This window comes from Anoplophora glabripennis, unplaced genomic scaffold (assembly GCF_000390285.2).
Source record: "Anoplophora glabripennis isolate ALB-LARVAE unplaced genomic scaffold, Agla_2.0 scaffold27, whole genome shotgun sequence".
Taxonomy (NCBI): Eukaryota; Metazoa; Arthropoda; class Insecta; order Coleoptera; family Cerambycidae; genus Anoplophora; species Anoplophora glabripennis.
The window spans coordinates 1,754,358-1,777,444 of record NW_019416292.1 but is presented as its reverse complement, the minus strand read 5'-3'; the positions used below and the strand labels follow the sequence as shown (position 1 = coordinate 1,777,444).

The following is a 23,087-nucleotide window of genomic DNA, read 5'->3' as shown; positions in this document are numbered from 1 at the left end:
CACACTCGTACCTGGATTCTGCTCTACCAGTGCTAGAATTTCTTCTTCTGCTCTAGGAGTGGATACCGACCTTGGTCTTCCGGATAAATGGCACTGTTTGCTCAAGGAACCGGTATCACGCAATCTTTGGTGAATTCTTCCAAACATGCGTTGTGAAGGAATCTGGCGATTTGGATAAGCGTCAACATAAAGACGTCGCGCTTCGGTGGCGTTCCCATTAGCACGACCATACATGAAATGCATGTGTGTTAATTCTGCGTTAGAGTAACCAGCCATAGCGAAAGAAAACTTGTGCACTGAGAACAACTGTCAAATACGTACTGTTTATTTCACTAAATATCAACCAACTATTATAAGAAAATACACAACGTTGTTGCAAAATAAAAAAAGGGGCTGAAGAACATAAAACATTCCATATCTCCGCAACCGTTACTTTGCGGACCCATGTTTATTGAGTCTTTTCTGCTTATTTTGGTTCATACTATTACCTCCTTAAATATTGTACACACATTTTTTAACATCCTGTATACATATAACTTGTACTTGTACAAGTGGGAAATAAATTCATTTACATCAGTGTTAAATGTCACGACCTGTTTAATTAAATAAACATCGAGGTCGATATCAGCAGAATTGAGAGTCCGTATCAAAAATATGACATCTGATACGGTCCTTTTCCTTTTATCTTCCGACAAGGTGAGACAGTTAAAACCCCTGGACGGTAATGACGCCAGACATTTAAATTTGAATCGTCCTTGACCCTAATTTAAATTTAACTGAGAGGGTTGGACTTTGCCATCCCCCCTGAAAGTTTGCCAGAGCAGGCTGACAAAACTGAGTTAAGTTTGTAAACAAGGGGAGTTATTCTCATTTACTGTCTTAATATTTTGGATTATATTTAAAAAAATATAGCCTGCAAGGGCTCGACTACTTAGAATGCTCGGAAAAGTTAATTTTCAGCCGTGTTTGGTTAAAGATAATTGGAATATTCTAAACAGTAGAGCAAATCCGGGGCGGACTGTCAAATTTTATAAATTACTTTTTTTTTATGTAACTGACGAAAGAAATTAAACGTATAATAACAAAAGCATAGTGTATTCGTGGTTTGTTTTGATTAGCCATCTGCATGTGAGTATTAGCCACAAAAGGATAAATATTTTCTGCAAATAAAGCAACGTTTTTAGTATCAAGATACTTACCACAATGGTACGAAGAAACATTTTTGGAACCGCTGCCTCTATTCTCTGTTTACAAGTGCTTATATAAATCGCTGTACAGCGTAATTTGCATAATACTCTACCTCCTTATTTCTTTTTATCTTTTAAGTTTTAGGAATCTGGCTTGCGATATCAAAGAAATATATAAAAAAATTTGATTATTATAAATGTTTGGTGGAACAGAACCTCTTAAGAAATATTGGAACGTATTTTTACATAAGTCTATTGTCTGATGCAACATTTTTAGTAAATCTGTCTTCATAGAACTTAGATTAGATCCCAGATCGTAATCCAAAAGAAACGAAGCCGTAGGCTAATGAGGAACTAACAATCTCGAGCATGCAGATCAAGAGAAACAATTTACATTGCCAGCCATTTGCAGAAGCAGTGCGTTAACATCGAAGCGGTTTTAATTAACAAAGCAAGCCGCAGGCGGAGGCAGCGGTTCCATTTGCTATTACCGGTCCAATTTAAAATTTGGCAACGTAAAGTGAGCATGAGATGGCGCGTTATAGGTTAACAAAATTTCGACGTATTTATCTACATTTGCACATCGGCCAATTTGAATTAATTTATGGGGTGAATTGGAAAATTATGGCGGCATTATACAGGATTATCTGTAAGTGTCGGACAAGTATTGTAACAAACAGAAGCTCTTATCCACCATTTTGGGACAAATTTCATGTTATCAAGCATTTAAAAAATGTCCAAACGGGTTATTCTACCGAAGCATGTATTTTTTGGTATATCTGTCAATTCACGAAATCATTGAACGGTTTATTTTACAGTTTAACCCAATACTTTATTCTAAAACAGCACATCCAACTGAATTTTGATTAGTGCAGGCGGTCGAGCAGTAGAAGTAGGCTTTGACGTTTGATTTTGAAGTCGTCTACTTTGTTGTACAGAAAAATGCCAAATATTATGTAGAATAAGAATCCGAGTTTGCCTATTCCAAAAAAACATTGCTAAATTAAGGGGAACAACAAACATACACAAAGAACGAAAAATGACCCGTTGTTCGACATATTTTTCCCTGTAACATTGAAAGCAAGCCCTAAATAAAAAAAGTCATTCTTTATTTTTTGTTTATTTGACGATTTTCTATAAGTTACGGCAACTGGGAATCAAAGAAGTTGAATTTTGCATTAATAATGTGCGAAAAATAGTAGAAAATCATATGTAAATTTGGAGCAATTTTTAAAATAAGTAAATATTTATAAATATTGATGAAACTGGTGGTTTTCGAGATAGGATTGTTAATTAAAAAAATTTCAAAAAGTTTATCGCGTACCGAGGGTTTAAATTAAGGTTTAGAAAGGGCACACAATTTTTTAGAGATACCTGTTGTCACAATAAACAATGATCAATACTAAAAATACCTATTTTTACACTTTTATAACCATACAGATTTTTTTTTTTAATTTTTCAACATTTTACGGATATTGAAAGTACTTGTAGTTAGCTATAAAAACGTATATTTTTTTCTCTACTTCTCGATTACGTAAGCTATAAATTACACTACCTCACAAAAAAAAAAGTTGTCTGAACTGTACATGCGACATATGATTTCCGATGTATTTTCGCCCGCTGAAGTCAGAATTGCTCTATCACCCTTCAATTTTCAGCAAAACGCTGTAGAATATTCTGAAAAGGTAAATTTTCATTTTTTATAATATTCTTCAGCGTTTTGCTGAAAATTGAAGGGTGATGGAGCAATTCTGACTCCGGATTCGTGTTCAGCGGGCGAAAATACATCGGAAATCATATGTCGCATGTACATTTGAAACAACTTTTTTTTTGTGTGGTGGTGTTATTATTAACTTTATGCTTCTATATCTCAGAATCTACACAGTAGAATGCTGTCATATTTGGCTAAAAATCAAGGGGTTAAGACATTAGTTTAATTAAATAAGCCTTTAAATCGAAATTTTGGTCAACTTGCCTGAATTTTTGATATGAGTTAGTTTGAGGTATGTTATAACAATAAGTAACAGTAATTTTTTATTCAACCTCCGGCCAAGGGTGAACAAAGATAAAACAAAGGGGTTTTTCAAGATAACTCAAACCCCCTAAACAGAGATTTTAACGAAAACCTCGAAACAGGTCAATTTAATTTTGTCAATTTGTTTACATAAATCATATTTTTAATTCTTTTTGAGTAAATATGATTTTTTTTATAAATAAAAAATATAGTTCTTCTGAAATAAAAAATAAAGGTAGCAACCCCCAAACACGGAATCACTTGCGAAATATTTGTTTTTTATCATAAGTAATTTCCATTTTGTTTCATTTCAAAATATTGATTAGAACCCCAGAAATTTTGAAAAAACTGTTTTGGGGGCGAACTTTGAGGGTGTATTTCACCCCGTAAATATGTTTTTCCGCCGATAAAAAAAATACGTGTCTACATTTTTTAGAGTAGATTGAAAAAAAATTTTTTTAAATTTCTGAAATCTTCCCTTAACTTCTAGCCTCCCTAACTCTGTTAATTTTAATAGTACAAGAAAAAGTCAAGATGCCATTTTTATGTAGAATTGTATGCTTTACAACTTTTATAAGAAACTTTTTTTTCTAGCCCTTGCCCCTTTTGAGTTATCTTGAAAAACTCCTTTGTTTTATTTTTTTTCACCCTTGACCGGGGGTTGAACAAAAAATTACTGTCACTTATTGTTATAATATACCTTAAACTAACTCATATCAAAAATTAAGGCAAATTGACCTAAATTACGTCGATTGCATAGAAAATTTTTAAAGTTTTCTCACATTTTTACCGCAATTAACAACAAACAACAATTACCGACAAAAAAATTTGCAAAATTTTTTTGTCGCGCTATTAGAATTGCATGATAACCGTAGCTCATAGGAAATTTCGACCGAAACATTTACAAACTAGAATCCTAGAGTTTCAAAATGCTTGTTTTTAATTCCCCGACCATTTTCACCTAAATACAGTCTGTAAAAAATCACGGAAAATTTTCGGAAATCCTTTGACCCTTTAATATTTTTGCATTAGTTTATATCTATAGAGCTTGAAGGAAATTGGACACCACAGACATCTCGGGTAAGAAACATGTTGAATAGTTGGTATAATGTTGTTATTTAATAAAGGTATGAGAAGATCGTTACAAACAATTCGTTCCGTTAATTTACAAGGAACAGATGTTAGACTACTGAGTCTATAGTTGGTGCTACAAAAGTTTATCAGGTTTTTTTGTAAGTGAGTGTAACAGATGCCATCTTCCAGTCATCAAGTCCATGATACATAAATTGTCTTAAAGGTGCGGACAGACTATTGGCACACCTAGACAAAAATAATAGACCTGTTCTTGGTCATCGCTATATGTTTGAAGAATTGCATTAGCAANATTGTTTGTTATTGTTATCACGATTATTCTTTAAAATAAAGATATATAGTCATTAACGTTATTGAAACTGACAGCTGCTATACAGCTCGTTGAGAAATGAGGTTAAGTTGGTCGCTATAAGCTACTCCCTACATCCAATGTGTCAGAGCCAACTTCGACCACGTTTTTATTTGAACGCTCGTTATATGACTTCAAATACAAACGCCTCGAATGTTCTACCTCCTAAACTAGATAGATTTTTGGTATAAATAGTTAAATTAATAAAAATTATGGTGTGGAATATTTAGAAAAGTCGAACACAAGGTGACATTTATTAAACCACCATTTTGGAACATGATTAGAACAAGGGTTATTTGGTCCATCTAGACGCATTAGTAATGAATAAAATCCCTGAATTGTTATTGTTATTTTTACATTGGTCGCTAGAGTGGAAGCTAAAGCTTATCGCACTCAGTTGACAATATATAGATCTAAACATAGAAATACAGTTACGTATAGGTCAAATTTATATAACGATCAAGTCTAGTTTTGAAGAAACTGATCGAAGGCTTTAATATCATATATCAAATACATGGTTCGACAAAAAATCGAGTACACCAGAATCCATACATCGATAATATGTATAGAGCTTCAAGCAAGTTGGACACCACAAACATCTCGGGTAAGAAACATGTTTAATAGTTGGTATAATGTTATTTAATAAAGATCGTTACAAACAATTCGTTCCGTTAACTTACAAGGAACAGATGCTAGACTTCTGAGTCTATAGTTGGTGCTACAAAAGTTTATCAGGTTTTTTTGTAAGTGAGTGTAACAGATGCCATCTTCCAGTCATCAACTCCATGATACATAAATTGTCTTAAAGGTGCGGACAGACTATTCGCACACCTAGACAAAAATAATAGACCTGTTCTTGGTCATCGCTATATGTTTGAAGAATTGCATTAGCAAATGATTTGACAAATTTTATATTAAATGCTTTTTGTTGGTAACGTCTATCTAACGATTATAAAAGCGAAAAATATGAACTTTTCTTTATTTTTCTCCTCCATTATTTTATTTCAGTGAATTAAATCCGTCCGATGGTTTTTAAGAATACCTGCGATATAATCCCGTGTTAGAAACGGATAGGAGAAGATATTCCGTCAAATTTAATCTGAAACATCTATCTTACAATTTAATCCAGCGGTTTAATGCAATTTCCATGTTTGCCAACCGTCCGGATGTTCTTGGTGTATTTCCCGATTCATCAAATTCTCCTGCGTTAGAAACTTTTCCGCTCCAAAAATACCGATATGCAGTTCGCCGAAAAGATTCTGTTCTTTCCGATCGCGGTGTAGGAAAAGATAACTGAGTTTGAGAGAAGTAGAGGAAGTTTATAGAAAATGTTGATGTAGTTACGTTGTAAGGGCTCAGTAGCGTGGAAATAATTCTGTTGTTCTTAAATTGAGAGGCAATTCAATAGTTTTGATTGATGAAGTTTTCCTCGATCGATTTTCCTATTGTGTGATGACTAATTATGTGTTTTATTTAGAAAGAGTGTAACTAAAATGTTTAGCAGGATTATAAAAAAATACTTTACATAAATGTCCGGAAATGTTTCGTTTTAAAGATACAGGATGTTCAAAATTAATGAAAAGATGAGATTTATTTCAAGTTGCAAAAATCTGTTGAAGAAACTACCTTGATAAAGAAAATCTATTTGATTCTAATCAATGTGGATTCAAGTTTAATCTTTAACACTTCGTATCTTGTAATATTTTAAGTACACGCTGTATATCTAAGTGTAGATATATCTTTTTGCCTTAGTTTCGTATAAAAGTTCCATTCATAAACGGTTTATTGAGGTAATTACAGGTACCTTTAATGAAAGCGCCATTCACCGTCAGCTTCAATCCTTTTTTTACGTCACTCATAAAACCTGTTTTATTCACGACAGCTGTACAAAAAAGTGACCACACCGCTAATTTCTAAAATTACGGTAGCGCCCCCATTTGTATTTTTGTAATAATAATTTTTCATTTCTTTCCGTGAAAATGTGCTGCACAAAAAGTCAACCGCTCATCCCCGTAGACGAGACATAGCAACTGTCTAACTGGGCCCGCATTTGTCACGTCCACAATTTGTCATTTTTAACGCACGGTTCTTTGTTGGGGTTTTTAGCTCTTTTAAATGCACCGAAAAAACAACAGGAAGTCCCATTCATCCCTCAAATGCTCGTATGACATCGATTTTCGAAATGAGGACGGCTTAGTGTGATTTACGTGGATAACGCGTTTCCATAAATTTGATAAAAGTATACTTGTGTATTTTTCTAGGATTGCGCCAAATGAGGCAGTTTGATGTGGCTGTTTATTAACTTAACAACAAATGGAGCCTATCCAAGTACATAGTTTGCGGATGTCCAATATCTACGTGGGATAGAAATTTTTTCTTTTTTCGATATTGCCAGATTTTTCAAGATCTACAAACTAAAAATGTTTTCAGTTATACATGATGTTCCACTTTTCCTAGCCAGATGCTAACTGTAATGTTTTCTTGTTACTTTCGTGACATCAGACATTTTAGTATATACAGGGTGGCCAAGTGAAAACGAAACAGAGCAATTTTCAGGAACTGCGTCAAGATTATAGAAAAACGCTCAGACCCGTCGATTTTAGATTAAAGGGGAACATTCTTTGCTCGTATTTTTGACTCCGCCACTTTCACCCCCAAGCAAGGGTAAGCATCACCCCAAAATATTTAAATGACATTGGGGGTTGAGTAATATATTTTTTTAAGCTTTTATAATGCTCTTTACAACAGACTAAATTTTGTAATTCCGCCCAATACTTATTAAGAATTTTGATTTTAAAGTTGAAACTTATGTACAAACAATTAATCAGTCATTCGAGTTAAGTACGCCAATGGTATAAATTTTGTATTTCTTGCGTTACATTGGTTTTTGGCGATTTGTTATCACTTTCGTAAAAAAAAACACAATTGTAAAAAACAGAAATGAATGCTATACACACACAATGAACGTAAAATTAGTGGAATGCAAATTATTTTCTAGTATTATTTGAAAGCGTTACTTGGTAGTTTATTTAATTGTGTATTTGAAAATTAAACACTATGGTTTATTCCATTGCGGAAAGGGTAGATATTATTTCGATTTACTTTATAAACAATAAATGTGCGAATAGAACAGCTCCGCTATTTAATGAACAACATCAAGACATGTTAGGAGGAAGTATGTTCTAGAGTTAGTAAAAAAATAAAGACAGGGAACGTAGCCAATAAAAAACGAGAAATTGAAAAACCTATAGTTAATGAAGCTAGTGAAGTTGCAGTTTTGGGACAAGTTCATCTTGATCCTATATTAAGTACGAGGCAGCTGGCATCTGTGTCTGGGATCAATCGAACTAGCATACAGAATATTTTGAAGAACAACAAATTCCATCCATACAAAATACATTCAGTCCAGGAACTTCATGAGGATGATTATGACCGCCGTTTACAATTTTGCGAAATAATGAGTGAGCGAGCAGGGAACGATCCACAGTTTCTTTTCAACATCTGTTTTTCTGATGAATGCAATTTTTTCTTGAACGGGACGGTAAATCGTCACAATTGCCGCTATTGGTCCGATTCAAACCCAAGAGTTTTTCACGAGGTGCATACACAGCAACCGGAAAAATTAAATGTATGAGCTGGAATTTTCGGTGACCGGCTGGTAGGTCCTTTTTGCTACCTAGTAATTTGACTGGCCAAATGTATTTGCAAGTACTGGAAGACGCTATTGACCCTGCTTTGACTGATATTATTGAAAATGTTCTAGCGTCGCTGGAAAATTTGCGTCAAAGAATCGTAGACGAATGCCGTCGAATCACTCCGGAAATGCTTCGGAATGTGCGCGAACGTTTCGAACAAAATTTTTATTTTTGTATGGAAGCGGGCGGTCATCAGTTTGAACATTTAATCCACTAAGTAGTAAGTAAGCAACTAAACATAATTTAAATTTTAAAATGTAAATTTTTTTAAAAGTATTGGGCCGAATTATAAAATTTAAAGTCTGTTGTAAAGATGTTACTCAACCCCCAATGCCATTTAAATATTTTGGGGTGATGCTTACCCTTGCTTGGGGGTGAAAGTGGCGGAATCAAAAATACCAGCAAAGAATGCCCTCCTTTAATCTAAAATCGACGAGTCTCAGCGTTTTTCGACAATTTTGACGCAGTTCCTGAAAATGGCTGTTTCGTTTTCTTTTGGCCACCCTGTATAGTATCACGTTTAAAAATATATGAGTTTAGGTATAACAGGAAAATCGGAAGTTATAGAAAGATATCGCATACTCCATCGAAATCTAAAAAAAAAAAACTGAACCAATATCTGCATTTCTATCCTTAAATAAAAACTTAATCAACATTCCAAAAACGTACGAAAATCTAAAAATGAAAAACATCCTGTTCTTCAAGCGCTATACAATTTCTCTAAAATCGAATTCTGTGACATCTGTCAACAACGTACTTAGTTTGCAGCTTCATTTAACCGTTATGAGAGAAATATTGTAATTCTGGTTTTGATGAATACTTCTGTTTATTATTCCGGACGAAGAAAGTAAAAACGATCAAAATGTATTATAAATGTTGCCTTCTAGAAAGTCGCGACCTAAAAAACAAGGTTGTAAACTTGGGTATAGAGCAAAAAATTGTATCACTCCCTGGCATAAAATGTGGGGAAATATTGATGCCGTCGTGTCGGCGCCTCTATTCAGAATTCTGGGCTAGTTCTGAGAAGACGGCCTTAAGTTGCCTGTGTTGGGAAATCGAGCTCGAGAGAAATGAGTTCGTAGAGCAGTGAAAAAATAACCCAAATAGTATTTCCATTTATCAACTTCTCGTCTTGTTCTTCTATTGAATGCAATCGTCGTAAAAATGTATGCAGCTACTTACTGAACACAATATAATATACAAAATATTTGGTAAAGAATGGTAAAGAGAAACCAGTTTTGACAATTTATAATGGTTATAGTTATTTTTAGGACGAAAACAGTGGGGCTAAAGAAATTGTCAAAAGAAATGTATTTTTACTCTCTAAAAGAATATTATGTTCACTATGATCATAAACTATTCCTATACCATAATTAAAAAGTATTTGAAGCGGAGAGGACCCTCAAAACGAATGTCCTCTATTTTCTAAATTATTTTTAACTACCAGCACTTTTCTAATGCCTGATTGAAATATATAAATTTGCGTTATTTATAAAGCTGTATCCAAAACAACATATAAACTTGACTTTATCGACTCTGTAAGTATTTAATTGAACACGTAGATATATTTTTACAGATGACATAGTTCCCGTTAATAAGTACAGCTTTCTTTTTAGTTTCCTAGCGTACATTTTGCAGCTATTGAAAAATTTTTTTAAGAAAATTCACTTATCCTAGCTCATACTTTGATGCACAAATATATTTTAATAAAAATTATCTATAATGTACCGATAAATTCATGAGTATAAAACGCAAATAAATGGGAGCACGTTAACATTTCTTTTGTGAAGTTATAAGTCTGTTAAATTACCCCTCGCTTTTAAAAATGTGGGAGACTGGAGTATGTGCCTGTGTAAAAACGAACCATTAATATTCTGTTCTAAAAACACGAATATTTCTAAAAACTTCTCTGAAACTTTCCAGAAGGCAAAAGCTATTTGATAGGAGATAAACATAATTTATTTGAATGCTCCACTTTTTAATTCATGAACTACAAAGCAAGAAGTCCATAAGAAACTTCAAGAGTGTAGTTAAGCAAAGAACTTTGTATGTATATATTGAGTTGGCTCATCAGATATAGCAGCCGAGCTTTTTTAAGGTTTGGAAGAAGCAAAAGCGTATTGGGGTAGAGGTGTAACCTAGATATTATTTTATTGTGAAAAAATGAGACGGTATAACAATCGTAAAAACAAATAAATAATAATAACAGCAAAAAACTTTTGTTTCATAAAATTTTATCATGTAGTTGAACGTTTAGTTATGATGTTTGACAATTCAAACCGTTTGCAATTATTACTTTTGTCAAGTTCTCGACTTTATTTTTTAATAATATAACATAGAGGGTGTTGGTACGAAATTTTAGGAGGTGAAAGTAGAGCCAAAAATAGTCAAAAGAGTTCCATAAACATTGATCCTCCGGAGCACCGTCTTATCATTTGGCCATTTAAATAACTAGATGGATTTCACAGGGTCTAACGACACTTACAGCGTACGATAATTCAACAAACAAAGAAATCTAAATAAAAAATTTATATAAATTTGCGGAACGAATACACTGAAGATGAATTTTTCGAGACAAAACGTCTGAATCTGATTCGGACTGAGGCAATACAGTATTGGCGTTCATGAAGTGTTGCAAAAAATGTAATAAAATTTCTAGGGTCGTATTTAAAAAAATGAAGTTGATGATGGTCCCGGAGAGACGAAACGTTACATATAAAAATTGATTATGCCATTCGATAGAGGGCAAAAAGTGACCATGAGTAAGTGTTCTTCTTTTTTTAATATCACCTCAAACAAGGCTGAAATGAAAAAAAAAACGATTTCCAAAATTTCGTTTTTTTCAAATATTTCGAAAACTAATCATGTTAGCCTTGAATGTTGGTCCCCTGATTACGCAACTTTGCCCCTATTTAAGCTACTTCGTATCTCTTACCGTTTCCGAGATCCCTGTAGTGAGAAGCGAATTTATAACAGCCTGTAGATACAGGGTGTCCCATTTTAAATTACGCACCTGAATATCTCGTCAGGAAAGCCATCAATCCGAAAATAACCCTTACGAAAGTTGTTGGGTTCGGAGGGAATACCGGATGGTGACCTTCAATTTAACCTTGACATTGCCCTTCAAGGTCATTTGAAATCTAATTTTTTAAATAGGAACCCCTATTTTTGACCCCGGATTCGAAATGGCGCAAAATTTTACGTTTAGGTATGTACATAAGGCTCTTGTTTGGAATGACCTTGAAAGGTTATTTCAAGGACAAAATATTTTAAATTGCGCACTCGAATATTTCGTCAGGGGAGCCACCAATCCGAAAATAGCCTTTACAGAAATGAGTCTTTAGTTGAAACCATACATTTTGATAAAATAAATACTAATTACCCCCATATAACGATATTTAGGTATTCATTAATAAAAAAAGTATCAAATACTTCGAAATATGGTAGTTTCAACCCTGTATAATGGTTTTAATAAGGATTTCTTAAGTTAATTTTACTACCAACGCTGCCTCTAATCCACATTAAAACAAATACCCGGATAATGGTAAATAATTCAGAATATATTTGACCTAATTGTTGACCCGCTGTGGCATCAATAGTCACTATCTAGTAATTATAACGAGAATATCAAACCAAACCATCTGGGATAGATACGGTTGCCGTTATATCCCCTTCTTGCTTCTGAATATACTTTAACCGAAAATTTACTTTAATTGTATAGTAATTAAATTAAGCCAAATGATCTGTACTTAGAGCAAAATGTTTAAACTGGTGCATGGGCTCATACTCGTACTATTAAACTTCTTAAATTTTATTTGGTGTTCCTTACATTTATCCTGATACTATACAATAAACAGGGACGCCCTAGAGTTTTGTTTCGCAAATGCGTTTTCAATTTATGCTTTCTGAAATTTAAGCTGACGTTTTCACGGTGAAAGAGACGTAGGATCCCCGGAAATAAGGATCGATCTGCAAAATTACATGCCAGGTTGAGGTGAATTGCTCCTACAAGCGAAAAATTGATTTCTCAGTTTGTCAAGCATGTGTAGGTCCATATTATGAATATAATTCCGATATTGATGATTCATTGGCAAAATGTCAAATGATTGAAACATTTTATGGCAAAAAATTTTCCATAATTTTTTAAATAAACGATTTTTCAGTTGGTATTTTATAAATTTGAGAATTTTACACATTACTGACTAAGGATGATAATCAGAGTGTCACATTTTTAAGAATCTTAAAAATTATTATTGACTCCTAACCTAACCTGTGTGCTTGAAGATATCACAGTCAACGACAATGTTGCTGTTTCTGAAGACGATATGGAAATAAGGTATTGTGTCTAGAGCAGTTAGATTAGATTAGGCTCGAGGTTAGGTTAGGTTAGAAGCTAATCATTTCTTTAAAATTCTTAAAAGAACTGTACCTCGGACTATCGTCCTTTTCTCATACAACTACATTCTGTAGGGAGTGATATGATGAATTGAAATATTTTTTAAAGAATACTCTTAGATTTGTGAATGTACTTTACCTGAAAAAAAAAATAGGCGTTTGTTGAAAATTATTTTACAAAATTTAGTCGCCTTCTTTTTTTTGAAAATAACATGAACTGTTTTATGAAAATGGTAACAAGCCATCTAAATTGCCTGCATTGGTAGTTGGGAAAATTTAGACGAAAAGTAAATGCTATTTATGGCAAAATATCATCTATAAAATATTTGTGCGTCCATTCACATTCTCATGTCCAGTAACATAGTTTTAGTTTATATTTTTAGTTCTCGGAGTTTGAATGTTACGTATTGTTGGCAAATAAACAATGTCTCCGATATATTTTGGTTCGGTTTGGGTCGTGGAGCATGTGTTTGAATTTGACAGAGAATTGCTTCATGATAAAGAAAGTAATTTCATAATTTTGTCAAGTAATACTGTTGTAAATATTCCAAAACGATAGTTTGTGTTTTAGAAAGTATTTAATATTAGGAAATGTTTCAAATTTAATAATTTGAAGATAAATTCCTTAATTTTTCTATTATAAAGCATTAAGCTCAGTTGTTTTGGATTTATATCTAGGTGGTACGTACCATCACGACATTTTCAAAATATATTACGTTCTTATAATGAAACTGCAGTTGCAGTTTTACATTCACAAGGGATTCGAGGCCTGATTTAATTTCAAACCGATTTACTTAACTTATAATCAAGTAATAGTGATTGAATGCAAAGTCACGTCAAGTAGATATATTTCAAGTACTTGAAAATTGCACTTCCTTCTTTTTAATTTTGTCCAAAAACGTATTTTATATTTTCATATCACAAGAGTGTGAAACAATTGCTAGAAATTCGCCTTGTGTGTTTTCGAATATTCAAGCTTAAAAACATAATTAAACAACTTCAGTAAAACAATTAATTTCGTATTAATTTTCTTAAATACTTCAAAATTAATGTAAGGTTAAAAATGGCAAGAATATGAAGATTCAAAATTGATATACAGCATTAGCATAAGAAAAAAAAAAACGTTATTGTGAAAAATAAATAAATGTCATTTCTGTATGAGATACAACAAAATATTATTAACAAATATTTTTAAGAATGAAAAACTGAACTATTGTGCAAAATTTCAATACACTACGAGATATCACAAAATATTGAAAAAGATTCTCAGAATAACAAACCGTATATGAGTGCAAAACTTCTAAAGCAACTTTAACATGTTCCTTGATTGTAAATTTTTCTAAAACTAGGTATTAAAGTTTCTCACATATACTAAGTTCTTCCTTGTAAGAAGCCTTTCTTAATAACATGTTGTCCTATCTCATACTCAAAGGGCAATAGCAAAAAGAACGAAATCAAGCAAAAAATCAATGTCTTGAAATTTTACAGACATTCAGATTTTTTGAAGATTTCTTTGACAACATTTTATGGTATCTCATACAGAAATGTTAATAAATAATGAAAAAAGGTTTACTGGATTTTAGGTATTTGAAATCATGGCAGATTTTGTTACATACAGACCATTTTTCAACATCAACATTTTTTGTATTTTTCATATTTGTGTCTTCCAAAATATACAATGGTAATAAAACATAGAAAATTATAGAAACGTTCTTAATAAAATGTTGGTCAATTAGTATTTAAGAAAATAAGACCCTACAGATATTTAAAATAAAATTTTAAATTTCTTGATTTCGGAACGGTTTAAAATAGAAAAACATAACAAGGATACAGTTCCGTGGTATTGCCAAAAAAATAAAATAATCAATGGCGTAAACATGGAAGCATTTTTATAAATATTAAGTTATAAATTTGGATATTTTTTAATAACTTTCTACGATTTTTCGAAATAACTACACTTTTATCTACAATTATTATGTAAATTTTTATTAGAAAGGTATAATTTTTTAGACGATTGTAATTTTCGACATCTCTGTACTAAAATGCACGACAGTGAACAAGTTAATTAGTAGGCTTTGAATGTTGATGCCAAATTGTTTGAAAAGTGACCAATAAGATATTTTGTTAGTTTCTGTTCTATCGAGAGGTTAAAAAACATTAAAATAAATCTACTTTCCATGATTTAGTCAATACACAAGTAGTGTAATTAAACATTTTTCTAAAAATTAGAAAGCACTTTTTAAATTAGTTGGATCAAGTCAAGTACTAGCGAATTAAATAATAATGGGCAAGTGATAAAAAATCAAAAATGACAAAGAGCAAATTTCGAAAAAAAATTTTAAAAACTTCAAGTTACTTCACTTGACGAATCCCTAACTCCGACCTTCAGATTTTCAGCTGTGCCACTTCTAGAACTTTAGACAGTTTTTAAAAATCTCATTGTATTCTAGCGCACCAACACAACTGGCAACGTTGCAGTTGATGTTGGTGTATTGTATATTGTATAAAGTAAATACTCTTTACCGCCTAATCGATTTTAATAACTGGGTACTCCTCTGTGGTCAAAGTCATGCATGCATTGTCATGTGTAGTGCACACGACGACCTAGCTTATCGATTGTTATCATTCCATTCAGCAACAACATTAGTTTAAACGGGATCAATACCAAAAACCAACTAATGATATTTTTAACGGGCAAACACTCGCACTGGTCGACATAATATTTAAAAAGCTCTACTAGTTTATTTATGAAATCAATAACAAGTTATCTTTTACCCGGAATCGATATCCCCAGCTTAAAATAAGCGGCTTTTTGAATAGTTCCGTGAAGCCGTTGAATGGGATGTTTTTTGTATCCCGAAATTTAACTTATTAAATTAACGAAATCGATAACTAGCGGGACAGAACTGGTGCGAGCCGACCAACTTGGCTTGGAGGCAATTCCGCGACCTGTTAAGGTTATTAATAAAGGAAAGGTCCTTTCTGTCGCGCAGAAAAACTTGTTTGTCTAATGCCACTTAACCTGCACCGATTATTTTTAGTAAACAACGCGTTCGTGTTTGCCAGGACGAAAAAATATTTCGTCTGTCGACTTTATAATGCACCAGGTAGCAGAATGAATTCAAGCGGGTTACCTTGAGCGAGTGCGTCACCTAGAGTAATGCCGCATTGGGTCCATATAGGGGGTGAATCCGCGTACACTATCGAGCACTGGTATTAACTTTGGGGCACTGAGGAAAACTAGGAAATCGCGCTCGGAAAAGCCAGCCGTGTGCCGCAGGGAAGCGCTCGCGCAGCGGCTGCTATACCACGCTCGGAACTGTCCATGGGAGTCCGAAAGTTGGGCGCCCGCCGCATCGGTGCGGTGTTATTTTGGTGTGCCGGAATACCCGGTGGGTTACGATGTTTCTTTTTGCAATTTTTTAGGTATATCATCGTCGAAATAATAGCGTGCCGTCCCCTCCCCACACCATTTCCATGTTCAATTGTAATTTTTCCAGATGTACTTCAGAAAACGCCAGTTACACATATTTCAGAAAAAATCCGTTATATTTCATATTTAATACACGCTAAATGTAATTTTACGAATTTATACAGGCTGTTACAAATTCGCTTCTCACTACAGGGATCTCGGAAACGGTAAGAGGTACGAAGTAGCTTAAATGGGGGCAAAGTTGGGTAATCAGGTAACCAACACTATGCCTCTAAAAAATCAAGGCTAACATGATTAGTTTTCGAAATATTTGAAAAAAAACGAAATTTTGGAAATCCGCTTTTGTTTCATTTCAGCTTTGTTTGAGGTGATATTGAAAAAAGAAAAACACTTTCTCATGGCCACTTTTTGCCCTCCATCGAATGACATAATCAATTTTTATTTGTAACGTTTCGTCTCTCCAGGACCATCATCAACTTCATTTTTTTAAATACGACCCTAGAAATTTTATTACATTTTTTGCAAGCCTTCACGACCCCCAATACTGTACTGCCTCAGCCCGAACCAGATTCAGACGTTTTGTCTCGCAAAATTCATCTTCAGTGTATTCGTTCCAAATTTATCTAAATTTTTTATTTAGATTTCTTTGTTTATTGAATTATTGTACACTGTAAGTGTCGTTAGACCTTGTGAAATCCATCTAGTTATTGGATTGATCAATTATGGCCAAATTCAGTTAAAATTAACAGGGCATAAAGTTTAAACATTTATTTATAAAATGTTAAAATTTCAGGTCTTAATGTTTATAACAAATTGCTCTGTGATTAAAAAAAAAATTGTTAACTCCGGACCTATTAGTCGTAGAAACTTGTTTTTTTTTTCAATTTTTAGTTTTTTTACGAGCTTTCGAATGGTGTATATAACTTCTTTCAAAAGTTAAAAACCGCGGAGTTATTTTACTTGTTTATTAGAGAAAAAAGTGCCTTCTATTTGGTAACAATTACACAGGGTGATTCACAACTTATCCAAAAAAATTTGGGAATAGATGCAGCATGAGAAATAGAATCAATATCGTAAAAAAAAATTTTGTAAAATCCTTATAGTTTCCGAGAAAAAAAATATTGAAGTTATAGTACATTCAACCACTACATAGCTGGACAACTGTAATCTCTAGCGTCATTCGCCACGTGCCTCAGCGACTCCGAATACTGAATTCGGATTTTGCAATCGTCGTTGCGATATTTACCTGTTATCTGTGGTGTTTAGAATATGTTTTTAGTAGTTAGTGTCAAAAATAATTACTTAGTGTCACAAATGGTTTGCGTGTACTCGGAGTTGATGGATATCGTTTTAATTTATGGTGAAGCATTTGTGTTATGGTGAAACAAGACAACATTTGTGTTCGTAGAAACTGAGTACAACGGTCCCAAATGTGTTTACACATTGGTGGATAAAATTTTGAACAATTGTTGTAACATCGGGTATGTCAAATGATTTTATTTTTCAAAAACACAAAATTAATTTTATTAATTATTACAGGCAAAAGCAGTTGAATTAGCCGATATAAAATAGGTGCCATAAAATTCTATTTACATATTTCTTTCCTTGCGAAAGTTTTTGTCCGTTTTTATCACACCGCCATGCCGGTCGCATTGTGCGAGGTCAGGTTTTACAGTGGACCAGTTTCCAGTGCCGTGCAGAAGTGTATTTTAAATCATTTTCGAACTACCCTTTTTGATTTTTTCTTTACAAAATTGTATTTGTAAGGGTCCCCTATACATCCAGATTTTTTTTTTTTGGATAAGTTCTGAATCACCCTGTATACAACTAAATTTGAAAAAAAAAAAAATTTTAACTAGAGGATACTTGGTGCCCCTTCGAAGAAAATGAGCCCATAAAGAATGTTTTAGTCATAACCCTGCCCCCGGAATAGTCATTTAAAAATGGGCCTTTTTTGTAAATATGGGATAAATAAATGGAATTTTGCAAAAACTATTTAACCGATCGAGCCCATCTTTCCCGAATATATGGATAGGACGAGGAAGCAATTGTCCAGAAAATTGGCCACCAAGATCACCAGATCTGAATAAATCTGATTTCTTTCTCTGGGGGTGCTTTAAAAGAATTTGTTTATTTTACACGGGTTGTATCTGAAGCAGATTTATGAAATCGTATAAATAATAAATGCAACGCCATAAAAAATGATCCACAGTTATTGCACAGAGGAGACTTTAATTTTCGGCAGATTTATGAATTAAAGAAAATGGTGGCCATTTTCAACAGTTATTGTAGTGATTTAACTATATCGGTAGTTCATGTGGTTAAAGTTGCATTTGTTAATGTTTTGTTGTTCCTCTTTTTTAATATGTTAAAAACAAAATAAAGAATATAATTTAATGAAATTGCTTTTTCTTGATACTTTTTTGTAAACGTCAAAAATGACATGAAATCATATAACTTACTAGTCGTAAAACTGCATATCTAATTTACTTTTCTCTCGATTCAATTAATAATGACGCTGTTTCACAAAATCCCGATTTTCTCAAATACCGTTATTTTCTCCAAAAATTTGTAAGTGTAAAAAAATTTTTAAATTAGATTTCCTGTAGTGTTGGTAAAACTATTTAATAATTGGCATACTGATAAAAAAATCGGTAACATTTTAAGGGCATCCTACCCCTAGTTCGGTCTTTATTGGACTTCCAACAAATTCATATTTTTACCAATTAAATATAACAATAAACGCAAATCATGTACAAAATTTGGTTGCTCTAGTTAAGGCATTGCTGAAATATTGTTTTTCAAAATTTAACACTCATCTTCAAAGGCCAATTATCTCTTCAACGGACATCCCAAGAAAAAATATTATACAAATCGGCATATTTTAAGATCCTCTCCACGTGCCTGCTCTGTGTCGGTAGAGTTATGAAACACCATGTATATAATAATGGAGAAATTACACATTTTCTAGAGTAAAATATATATATTTTTTAATTATACATAAAGACAAATCATACAGAATACAATTCTGTAACATACAATATACAATAAACGCTTTCTTAAAAACCAGTGCGATGAAAAACTTAACACAACATTTAAATTAGCAAAGTCAGTAAGATTTAAAAATATAATATATATTTAATCTGCAATTTCTGTAAGACAAACAAAATACATTCTTAATTTTACATTTTAATGAAATATTTTTCCTTCAATGTTTAGATTTAAAAATGTGTTACCAAATTCGTTATCTTATTTTCGATAACCTTATGAAACTGGAATTAACTTTAAGGCCTCTTTAATTGTGAGAAATAATTACGTAAATTTCTTTCTGCAACAAATGAGACACATCTCTTTTGTAAACAACATTTCTAACTTAAAATAATTAAACTATGTATTAACAAAAAATGAGGATTTTGACCTATTCTTGCGATAAAGTGTATTTCGAGATATATATTTGGACTATGTCGAAATAAATTCCAATTTAATGATAAAATAATAAAAAAACTATTTAAAATTACAACTTACAAAAGAACATATCAGTAATATTTTTCCAACATATATCTGGAGACCTGAATTAAGCATATGTCTGAAGAACTAAATAAAAGATTTTAGCTAGTAAAATTTAAATCTAACATTCGCCTTATTAAAAATTTTGCGTAAACTACCAAAGTACACCATACTCGCAATTGCATTATGTTATGGAACATATTATGTAAAGCAAAATTTAGTAATATATGTATTTTTGTCGTTAGTGAAAAGTTTGTTTTGTTCTTTAGAACTTGAAATAAACCATACATTTTCATTATTTTTTAATATCCCGTATGTTGAAAACGAATGAGATTGTAGGACTTTTTATTAACATATGACGTAGATTTGCCATTAAAGTCTGGCCGTGCATCTTAATCATACCCTGTATATTTTAATTAGTATAATAACAATGTTGAACTAAATGTGTTTGGCAGTTATTATTACAATTTTGGCAAGTAGAACGTGGATTTTTAATGTTATTATAACATATTTAGAAATATGTTATTTTGATGTCAACAAGTTTACTACAATTAGTGATTTGTAATTTTATTTTGGAGATTCTAGCATTTTCTAGGCCAGAAAAATAAGCTGGGAAATGACCAATTCGCTACTTTTTGTTTCGGCAAGCTGAATTTATCACTATAGATGCTAAATATTATATACAATAACATATTAGTTTCCACAGTTATAAAAATAGGGGGAAGATTGTTTACAGGCTGATTAATTGTATAATTGTTTTTCGCTTATAACTTTTTTCCGTTCCTTTCCGCGAGGAAACAGTACAGTACTTTTTTTCGTCTTCAAAAGAGCTACAAAACTATCCCTCGAGCGTCAAAAAATATTGATTAGATCAAAAGTTATTAACAGAAGAAGTTTATTTATGACTTTTGAATTAAACATTTTAACTGCGTTATTATTATTACCAGAATGTTCGTACCATTCGTTATCATTGTCTAATAACTCACACGAAATCTGGAATCGGTAAGTTGAACAGTTTACAAGTTATGGCCTTATAAACAAATTAACTAATTATTAGTCTGGACGATCCCGAGGATCTTCCACAACCGCACTGATTTCTTTCAAAGTAGATTTCATAATAATACATTGAAATATATTATTTTCTTTAATTTGAAATTTGCAATATGGAATTTTTTTATTTTTTAGCCGTAGTTGCAAAATTAAATATACGACGCACGAGCGTGATATAGTTATATATTATTACATATTCGGAAAGCTTATGAAAAGAGCTTTAAGTTAAAATTCGTCAAGATTCGTTGAAAAATAACGGAGTTACAGACTGTCAAAGTTGACGGCCGATTGTTAAACAAATTAGGTTGGTAGCGGCAAAAAAAATACCGGCAACCCGAGTACTTTCCCAGGTAAAAATATTTTATTTGTGGAAGTATGTTAAGTGCATAAGAAATATTGTCAAGTCAGTGGGTCGCTTGATTTTTCGGCGAGCCGTGACGCGGCGGAAGGGTGGAGGAAGCGAACGACAGCGAGTCCGAAGAAAATGACGATAATATTCATGGTCCTGTCGTTAAAAAAGCGAAATTCGCTTGAAAATAATATATTTGACAGTTATTACTCCGTTATTTTTCAACGAATCTTGACGATGTTTTTTTTTTTAACTTAAAGCTCTTTTCATAAGCTTTCAGAATATGTAATAATATATAACTATACCAGGCTCGCGCGTCGTATATTCATTTTGCAACACAGGCTAAAAAATAAAAAAAAATTCCAGGTTGCAAATTTGAAATTAAAAAAAAATTATAGATTTCAGTGTAATATTATGAAATCTACCTTGAAAAAAATTAGTGGGATTGTAGAAGATCTTCGGGATCGTCCAGACTAATAATTAGTTAATTTGTTTATAAGTCCATTATTTGTAAACTATTCAACTTACCGATTCCAGATCTCGTGTGAGTTATTAGACAGTGATAAGGAAGCGATGCCAAAACGTTCTGGTAATAATAACGCAGTATATAAATGTTTAATTCAAAAGTCATAAATAAACTTCTTCTGTTTATAACTTTTGATCTAATCAATATTTTTTTTCGCTCGAAAAAAAGTACTTTAGTGTTTTCTCGAGGAAATGAACGGAAAAAAGTTATAAGCGAAAAATATTTCCTGGACTATTCATAGAATAGAATCATAGAATAATTATAATTAGTTATTAGATACTAAGTACTTATTTTTGACAAACTTTTTCTTTCGGCAGATAAAATAATTTTCTTATAAATTAAAACAAATGCTTTTTGCACTTATTCAACTTACCCATGCTTCATCATAATACTGAATGTTTATTAAAATAATACATAAAACCGTCACTTATTTTGAATTACTGTGAAATGATAAAGTTATATATAGAAACTGATCTTGACTTTTGCGACGAATGGTGTTTTTTGTTGTTTCTAGAGTGTTTTGATCTAGACTACGTGTATTTTTCTTAATTATTTAAAAAATAAATGAAGTTGTTTAATTTAGAGTTAAAACTGCTACCTATTTGTTTTATTATGTGCGTGTTTTACTTTCTTTATAGTAGGACGTTAGCAGTATTTTAACAGCATTAATTTGGTACATTTTGAACATTTTAAAAGTTATGGAAAATTTGTCTTGGGCTCTGTTGGCTATCTTTTTCATTTGTTCAATTTAAAATAAAACACAACTAATAGGGCTAATAACAAAATATATTTGGTGTTCTCAAAAAGTATTTCCGTTTTCAGTTTTCAGTTTTGCAAAAATTGGTATGAACAATAAAATACATTATTTTACAATGGAACAATATTCAGAGTAACAATTTCAGAACGTTGATTCTAGTTAATTTTATTTACCGTCTATAATTATCTCTTGCCGACATTGGCACTCCTAAGCTCGCTCTATTTTCGTGATTTTTTGACCGCGACATGGAGTTTGAACTCATTCCATAGAAACCTAAACAAATCCTCTGGTTTATACGATTCGTTTGTTTATAAATTTAATCGCATCTAATCATAGATTAACGCACTTCGTCGATTTCGGGTATAATAATCGCCAATTTATGGCCATGGTGCTATTAATTTGTCCAGACGTAATCTGAATATTAAGTTCGCATTGGGCGATCTCATTCGTGAGTAGAATGTTTATTTTTAATATCAGGTGATTAATATGACTTTTGTATGTGTGTAAAAGGTATGTAAGAGCAGTTCTGACACTGAGTACATAATAAGCGGGATGACAGGTGAAAATAGCTGCTATAAATCTGATTTATTCCATTAGTACTATCCGTCTACATATGGTGTTGCAAATTGGTCGTAAAACTGTGCTGGTTCATTTTGTTGAACGAAAATTAAAACACAGTAGTTTGCTTTGCTGTAGTCAGTATTTTATTATCAAGGACTGGAATACATAGGAA

General features: G+C 32.4%; 1 protein-coding gene across 1 annotated transcript in view; it reads right to left on the bottom strand.

Annotated features, from left to right (window-relative positions):
• Positions 1-15,989, bottom strand: part of LOC108909940 (glutamate-gated chloride channel) — a 135,633-nt gene extending 119,644 nt beyond the window's left edge. The window contains exon 1 of the mRNA XM_023457473.1: positions 15,867-15,989. The gene's annotated coding sequence lies outside the window, so the exon portion shown is untranslated. The remainder of the gene's footprint in view (positions 1-15,866) is intronic.
• Positions 15,990-23,087: the final 7,098 nt, after the last annotated feature.